Source organism: Echinops telfairi, unplaced genomic scaffold, assembly GCF_000313985.2.
Source record: "Echinops telfairi isolate 266 unplaced genomic scaffold, ASM31398v2 ScPeMD7_7410;HRSCAF=8448, whole genome shotgun sequence".
Taxonomy (NCBI): Eukaryota; Metazoa; Chordata; class Mammalia; order Afrosoricida; family Tenrecidae; genus Echinops; species Echinops telfairi.
The window spans coordinates 324,432-333,002 of NW_022111310.1; the positions used below are offsets into that span (position 1 = coordinate 324,432).

At 42.6% G+C, this 8,571-nt stretch overlaps 1 non-coding gene across 1 annotated transcript; it reads right to left on the reverse strand.

Moving 5' to 3' along the window:
* Nucleotides 1-5,426: 5,426 nt before the first annotated feature.
* On the reverse strand, nt 5,427-5,534 carry LOC115871903. Its single transcript, XR_004047543.1, has one exon. It is a non-coding gene; the product is annotated as a U6 spliceosomal RNA (small nuclear RNA).
* Nucleotides 5,535-8,571: the final 3,037 nt, after the last annotated feature.

Sequence of the window (8,571 nt, forward strand, 5' to 3'; positions counted from 1 at the left end):
TGCCCTCGCGTTTGCCAGGGCCCTTCCCGAGGTGCCTGCGGCTCGCCCGCCCGCAGCCGGGTGCTGCCGTGGCCCCTTCCCTCCCACACTGCAGCCACCATCTCCCTGCCAACTCTTGGCTGCTTCCTCAAAGTTTCTCCCTTTTAGCTACTTAGAGAAGCTCCCCTCTCTCTTCCTAGGCCGTGTTTCCGCAGCAACGCAGACCTCACGAGCCGGGAAAGGCTGGGAAAGGCAGGAACGCACTCGACCAAGATGAGCTGCCTCCCTGCGTCTTAGAGGCTTACCAAGAACTCCGAAGACACCACCTAGCCTGGCCTCTCGCCCCACTCACTCTCTGCCTACTGTCAATACCCTCTTAGAAGACTTCGAGCCCAACTAGGCCTCAGCTAACGAGCGCGAGGCTGTGCGGTGGGAAAAGGCTTTGAGGTGTGCTGACAGGTTTCCTACCCGGGAAGAATTCTGGGGATTCAAGACCCCCAGGGCTACACACCTCTTTGGATACCGCAGCAGTCATGTTTCTTTCAGACTCTGGAATCAAAGCAAAAGAGAATCAATAGAAACGCAGGCAGTTGTTAAGACTGTAAGTACAGGCATGTGAGTTAGGGTTGAGTTAACTGCTAACTAAATTATTTCCATTGTTTTCCTTAATAATACAATCCTCAGCCTTGCTCCCCCTGCAGCCCCCAACTGAACACAGCAGATCTTTCTACACACACAAAGTGCACGGATGAATCTTTGGCAACAAGCATCTCAAGTCCCACCCTGCTACTTGGTGGGTATATGATCGTTCGTTCACAGGTCATTAGCAATGCTGGCGCTGGGAGATGGAGTGATGAGCAGAGTGGAATTCAGGCCTCCAAAGAGTTTACAGTCGCCTCAGTAGATAGTGAACTATCCTGAGATCTTAACTACAGGATGAGTAGGAGCTTTTCTCAATGAGCAGGTTGAAGAAGAAAATTGAATTAGAAAGATATTAATTTATTTTTGCCAAAGGACCCAGGGTTTCCCAGATCCCAACCTTGACTTTTGGGCTACAGAGGAAGCAGATAACACATTACTAATCTGGACTTTGGTCCCAATGCCTAAACTACTCTATAGTGGACTCCTTGATTTTATAGATCTCATGAGCCTTGAGTAAAATCCAGTCTATTTCTACCCCAAACCCCAACTTCATACCTCCCAACTCCAGTTTGATCAAATGCCCCACCTACCAGCCTTAGAAGAAAAGGGACCAGTGAGTAGTTTAATCCAGTCATCAAAGAGCCCTGCCCACCGGACTGCTTTGCTGGCCAGGAGGAAACAAAAAGTTAGGAGAGGACCAGGTGAGGCCCTAGGTCAATTAAGGAATGCAAGAGAATGAAGAGACTGGGTTTTTATGGGATATGCCTTTTGTCTCTCAAAATGTCCATCTTCCAACAATGATCAGGAAAAAACATAAGTATGCATGTTTAGTCAACCACTTATTTAACAGGGCAGGAGCACTGAGTGAACAGTTAAAGATGAGGTCAGACTGCAGGGGTATAAAGCCACCAAATCACAAAAAGACATTTGAACTTAGCCTTATATATTAAAGGTAGCTCTGGTGGTGTAGTTAGCAGTTCAAAACCACTAGCTACTCCTCGGAAGAAAGATGATGTTTTCTACTCCAGTAAACAGTCTCAGAAAAAGCAGGGGGAAATTAATTTTTTTAAAATGCAGTCTCAACATATGATGAAATAATAATAATTTATGAATTATGAAGGGTTCACGAGGGAGGGGGGAGTAGGGAGGGAGAGGGAAAAATGAGCTGATATTAAAGGCTCAAGTAGAAGGCAAATGTTTTGAGAATGATGATGGCAACAAATATACATATGTGCTTGACACAATGGATGTATGTATGGATTGTGATAAGAATTGTATGAACCCCCAGTAAAATGATTAAAAATAAATTTTAAAAAACTGTTTTAAATACAGTCTCAGAAACCCACAAGATGCAATTCCATAGACTCTTTGTGGGTCAGAATCCCCTCCATAGCAGTGAGTTTGATTGGTTGGTGTCATTGAATGGCCCGTGAGGGTGTGACATAAGATTGAAATCTGGGGAGACTCTGGCTGCTGCATGACGAATGGAATGCAAAGAACAAAGAAGAGAAGCAAGAAAACCCAGTTGAAAAGCTATTAAGAAAAGAGATGAAAGTGACCCAAACTGAGATTAGATGGTAGGAATAGAGAGATAGCAGAGTAGTGGAATCAACAGGGCAGACCTGTGGAGGGAAGTAAGAGACCATCAGGATAACAAAGGTTTCAGGCTTTTCCTGAAGACTGAATACAAAACAAGGAACAAAGAACGATGGCTGTGATTAAATTGTCCCTTCCTGGGACCTTCACACTCCTCAAAAAAAAAAAAAAAAGGGTCAGTCACTACAATTGCTAATGTCCTTCTGAGATTATTTTTCAAAGATTTACAAAGGAAAAAGAGGATAGCTGAGTTGCCCATTTCACTTTTAAGCTCTGCATGACTGTGACTTGAATTTTTCTCCCAGTTTGGCTGTACACTGGGGCGAGTAGGAAGGAAGGCTATAAGAAAATACCATAAGAGTTATTTCAGGAAGGACTGTAAGACAGTGACTGACTTCTAAAACCCAAAGGAGAGGGTATTAGAGCTTACATTCTGAGCACAGAAGGCAGCAGTTTACAGTGGAAGCCTGAAATCCATTTTTGAGCCTGCACATAAATTCAGCCGTCATTGAATTCTTTCTGACCACTTAACCAGCACTGTGAATTACCTGGCCCTCAGGCAGAGTGCATTAGAAAATGGACTGCCACCACTCCCCTAGCCAGTCCAGGGAAGGTCAGCCTAGCTTTGGAGAACTTCCTTGAGTATGTCCTTGTTGGAGTTTGGAGTATTAAGTCAATTGGGATGGTTTTGAGTTCCACCCTGACTGCCTTGGTCAAAGGGCCCTGAACCAGCCTTGTAAACTCTTCTATCTAATACAACGTCTGTGTTCCAATCATGGTCCCATTCCCACTTCCATAGTCTAACCTACAATTGTAATGTATTGATCAGCAACCAGTCATACTTTTGTGACAGTTCCCCTTGGACCCTCATGACCTATTTATGTGATCAGTTTTCTGTAAACCCCTGTATGTCATAATGCCTTTGTGCTAATGGTCCCCCTTGGCCAGATGAATTGTTTCTGCCTTGTCTTTGTGCAGTTTAAAACTTAACAAATGTGTCACTATAAATTATATTTGGGTTTGGGGGTCTCTCTTGTTCCCTACAACAGAAGCAAGACAGTGTTAGCTATATTACAGGATAATAGGTAGCCTTAGCAACTGAGACTCCATCAGCAATGGAGAGGCCGGAGTGCTCATCTTACAAGATGGAACCCAAGGAAAGCAGCTAGACGCAACAAAGGTAGTAGGATGGCAGTCCCAAATGGAAGGACTGGACCGGAAGAAAATAAATGCCATCACCAAGATCACCTGTTCACAGAGTGCAAACACCTTAGACGTCTCTCAGAATTCCCTGACACCTAGGATCCCTAGAACACTTGCTGACTATTTTTCTCACCATTAAAGCAAAAGTAAACATGAGTTTCTGTCTGTTCCCTCAGATTAGATTCCTAAAAGGACAAGTGCCAGGTCAAAAGTTTTAACTTTTCCTTCCTTTCAACAAAGATTGTAGCAAGTTGTGTATTTAATCACTTACTTATTTTTACCCAGATATTGAGGATTAAATTAATCTTATTTCTCACTTACGGTGAGTTATTATCATTGGTCCGGGCAAGGCCCTTCTCCTTGAATTTATTTACTCACTTACTTATTCTTGTCTTCCTTCTCCGATCTCACTGTCCTTTCCCACCATAGGCAATCATTCCAGTCTGTTTAGTAGACACCCGCTGGTTTCTAGGTATTCATTTACAACGTGTACCATTCTTTTAAGGAGCCTAGTGATACAGTGCCTTCCATGTTGGGCTTATAACTGCTTCCAGGGAGAAAGATGACCCTTTCTTCTCCCGTCAAGACTGGCAGCCTCAGAAACCCACAGGAGCAGTTCTGCCCAGTCTGATAGGTCGCTATGAGTCAGAGCCATGGCAGTGAGTTTGGTTTGATCACTGTATTCAATGCATGTGTCTTTCTTTCATAGAAATCATCCCAAAAAAATCATCTTATGAGATTTACACACACACACACACACACACTTCTTTCCCTCACAGCAGCATGTTGTATTTTCCTTTTTTTGTAAAATTTGGTCTGTTGCAGAGAAAGAAAAAAAAAACACAGAGTCCTGATACATGCTACATTGTGGGTAAACCTTGAAGACATTATACTGAGAGAAGAAAGTCAATCACAGTAGGAGAAATATTTCATGCCTCTCTCATGGGAAGTAGCTAGAATAAGCAAATAGAAACCAAAGTTTATTAGTCACCAGGTAAGGAGAAAGGGGGAGTCGTGGCCTAAAAAGCATTGAGTTTCTCTGGGGTTTGGATGGAAAATTTGGCAAATATTGGTACAACATGATCCAATGTAATCGGTGTCAGTAAATAGTCCAGGTGAAGATGTTCAATTGGCAAATGTATGATATATACATACATGTTAGGTTTCTCGGGTGGGTAATACCTCGGTTCTTGGCTTCGCATGAGAAAGAATTCATGCCGAAGCCTCGTTTGTAATCCAAGTGGGGTTCTATAAACCTGTAAAAGTTTCAGGTTTTACAGTCTCAAAAAAGTACACGCTATTTCAGAGAATCGTGCCAAACCGCGAGGAAGCCGAGCTGGGGCCCGCAACTGAACACGTGCCACCTCGTGGGGCTGCACGCCCACAAGAGGTGACCTGAGGCCAGGGAGGCTGCTGCCCTGGAGGCGCAGCAGCAGGGTAAAGAGAATGGCGAGAATCTTCTCAGCGAGCACAGTAAAAGGAGACCCGCCTTCCCGCTGAATTTAAAGCTGAGGAGGCATGGTTGATAGTATTGGTTTATCCCATTTGCTGAATTAAGCCCACTTGAGTGGGGTCATGAGCCTGGGCCAAGTTTGGGCCGCCCAGGTGTAACACCCAACTGGCTTGGGGCCTGCCTTTGAGCATGCCCAGTTAAAGTCTTTATGGGTGACTAATGCTTGCCTCATTTTCCTTTCCCAACCTCCTGTAGGGGGCCTGGGCAGGCCTGGGAGGAACAACCCTGCTGTTCTGTCGGACTACCTAACCCATAGATCTTATATATACGCATATATTATTGCTTGTGGTCGTTAGGTGCCATCCAGTTCGTTTGACTCATAACGACTCAATAGACAACTGAACGAGAACCTCGGCCCACTCATACACCATCCTCACAAGGTCACTCCATCTCATTGAGGGGCTTCCTCTTTTCCTTCTTTTTTTAACATTTATTTATTTTAACAAGTTATTAATATAGGCTTCGTGAATGATACATTTCAATGGTTAACATGATTAATATGGAGTGTCTCATCAATGTGTGTGCCATCCATGTACAGGGGCCGCCCTAATCGTCTGTGTCTCCTTCCCATGTGTAGTATATGTGCTGCCAAAGCAAGCACAAGGGTCTTTCTCTGACTGACCCTCTGCTTTACCGAGCATGATGTCCTTTTGCAGGGACTCATCTCCTCTGGAAACATGTCCAAAGTCCATGAGATGTATAACAATAATACTAAAGATAAGTTGGCCTGTTGTTTTTTTTTGTTTGTTTTTAATCATTTCATTGTGGTCTCATACAACTGCCATCATCATTCTCAAAACATTTTCTTTCTACTTGAGCCCTTGGTATCAGCTCATTTTCCCCCTCCTCCCCCCACCCCTCCCTCCTCCTCATGAGCCCTTGATAATTTATAAATTATTATTATTTTGTCATGTCTTACACTGTCCGATGTCTCCCTTCACCCACTTTTCTCTTGCCTGTCCCCCAGGAAGGGGGTTATAGGTAGATCCTTGTGATTAGTTTCCCCTGTCTCCCCCCACTCCCGTGGTCTGTTGTTTCTAACTGCTGTCACTCAATCTACCTCACTCTTCTCCGGTGACTTCTTGATGTTACCCTAACTCCACCCATTTCCAGCAAGTAAATTCTGACTCCTAATGACTCTTTCTGTGGGCTGACTCATTGTGAACCCCTGTGGGTTTAGAGATAGTGTTTATGGGGAGTAGAAAGTCCAGTCTTTCTCCCTGGTAGTTTTGAACTGCTGGCTACTGGGATTACAGCCCAATGCATAACTATTACACCACCAGGGCCCCAGCCTAACAACCCTATACAAATACTCTCTGAGGCTGTAAATCTTAACAGAAACAGATAGCCTCATCGTTCTCCTGCAGAGCCATTGGTGGATTTGAACCACTGACCTTGCAGTTAGCAGTACAGCACTCACCCAACAGTGCCACCAGGACTCCTTTCTGAAAATGTAGAACAGTCAACTACTTCCACCTCCCCACAACCAAAAACAAAATTGCCATAAATATCTTCATATAAGCTCCTGATGAGAATTCCTTTGGGTTATCTACCCAGTAGCAGAACTGGATATATTATAGTTGTGTGTGTGTTTGTGTGTGTCTGTGTGTACTTAACCATTGTGTTCTTCCACAAATTTTCTGATCACATTTTTAGTCCTCCACTGCATTTCTTAAAGACTAATTTAGTCTGTAATTTATCATAATACATTGAATAAATGTGATACACGTGTCCATACATGAATCCATAATGATACTCAAAAAGAGAAAGGAGAAAAAAACTAATTTGCCATCATTGGAAGTACTATCACACGAACTTCTTTCTCAGGAAACTGGTAATTAAATAGAAAGAATGAAACATTTAACCTGCCTTTTTAGGAAGAAATTAGGTTCATCCCCAATTGATGAGGGAAAACCCTTCTTTACAGAAGAATGTTAGCTACTAAATGTGGAAGGATTGATAGAATTAGAAAATCACCATTTTGTATTCTCCAATGAGATAATTGATTTAGGACAGAATCATCAGTGAGCATTTAGCCTTTAAAAAGGCAAGCAAGAAAAGCCCAATTTACCATTATATCTACTGCCCACCACTCATTTGCTCTGCACACGTCTCCAATTTACTTTCTGCTTCCACTTTCTTGAAATTGTGTGCTGAAGGACAATAGTGGCTTCTCAATTGCTAAACACAATGTGTTTTTTTCTTCTCAATTTTCACCCTTTGTGATTTCTTTATGGCTTCCAACATTAAAGGCCACCTCTCTTTTCTTGTAACACTCTACTTTTATCTACAAAAGACCAATTATCTGTTGCTGCGTCCATGCCACACTAATGTTTAGTGCCTTAAAACAATAATGTATTATTTTTCTCATGGCTTTGGAGGTTGGCTGGGCTCAGTTTGGTGGTTGTCACTTAGGACCTCTCATGAGATTTCATTCAGACAGTGACTCAGGCTGAAATTATCTGATACATATCTGGGTTACACTTCCAAGACGACTTCTTCATCACATGTCTGGCATGTCAATTGAGATGTTTGAAACGGGGCTGGCGGGGATCTCTTTCCACATGCTTAATCTAGATTTCTTAACAGTGTGATGGTCTCAATGTCAATAACCTTCCTACAGAGTGGCTGGTAGCCCCCACAGCAAGAATCCCTGGCAGAAGCAGCATGATTTCTTAAATTTAGACTTAGAAACCACACAGTGTCACAATCACCACCTTTCATTGGTCCAAACCTGAGTCACAGGGCTAGTGCACACTCACTGGGCAGGGACTACACAAGGGCATGAACACCAGAAGCTATTTATTGTTCTTTGAAAGGCATGTTTACAAAGGCAAGCAATAGATTGTCTGTAAATTCAACATTAAAAAAAAAAGCAAAACAAGTCTAAAAGCACAAATGTCATCTTAGTTGCATTGATAGAACTTACTGAAAAGATCTTGATGGATTCCAAATAGGAGTGATGTGGCATGGATAAAGCCATGTTCATTCAACACACCAATTCCTCTTCCTTCAGGGCCAGAAGTCTACTTTTCTCAGCTTGCCTTGCGGTTAGGCTGGGCCCATGTAAGTAACATCTGACTAATGGGATGTGAGGAGAAGGGATTGTTGCTCCTAATTTACAGCAGTTAAGGGTAGTTGAAATACTCTACATTGTCTTTCTCATCCGTTGGCCTGACCTTGGAAATCATCATCAAGATTGTATTCTAAGAAGGAAGGAGAAAAAAGATTAAAAAGAAGACACGACCTTCCTTTTTTTTTTTTGACCTTCCTTTTTAAGGCAGAATCTAACAGTTACCAAGTCAAGTCTAGGACCCCAAGTTAATTCATGGCCATACCAGCCTGCAAGGAAGCTGGGAAATGTAGTCTTTATTCTGGGTGGCTTTATTTCCAGTAAAAGTCAGGAGTTGTTATAATTATAAGAAAGAAGAAAACAATGAGTACTGAAGGACTGCTAATGGTTTCTTTTTCACCCAATATGGATCATCTAATATTTCCAGATTGGTTTCTGTAGAAGGGGAATAACATCAAGACCCTTCCAAAGCTAAATATACAACCCACCCGCGTTTAATTGTTTTATTTTTAACAGTATATTTACACATATATAATCCAAAAGCAATTTTGAAATACTCAGACTT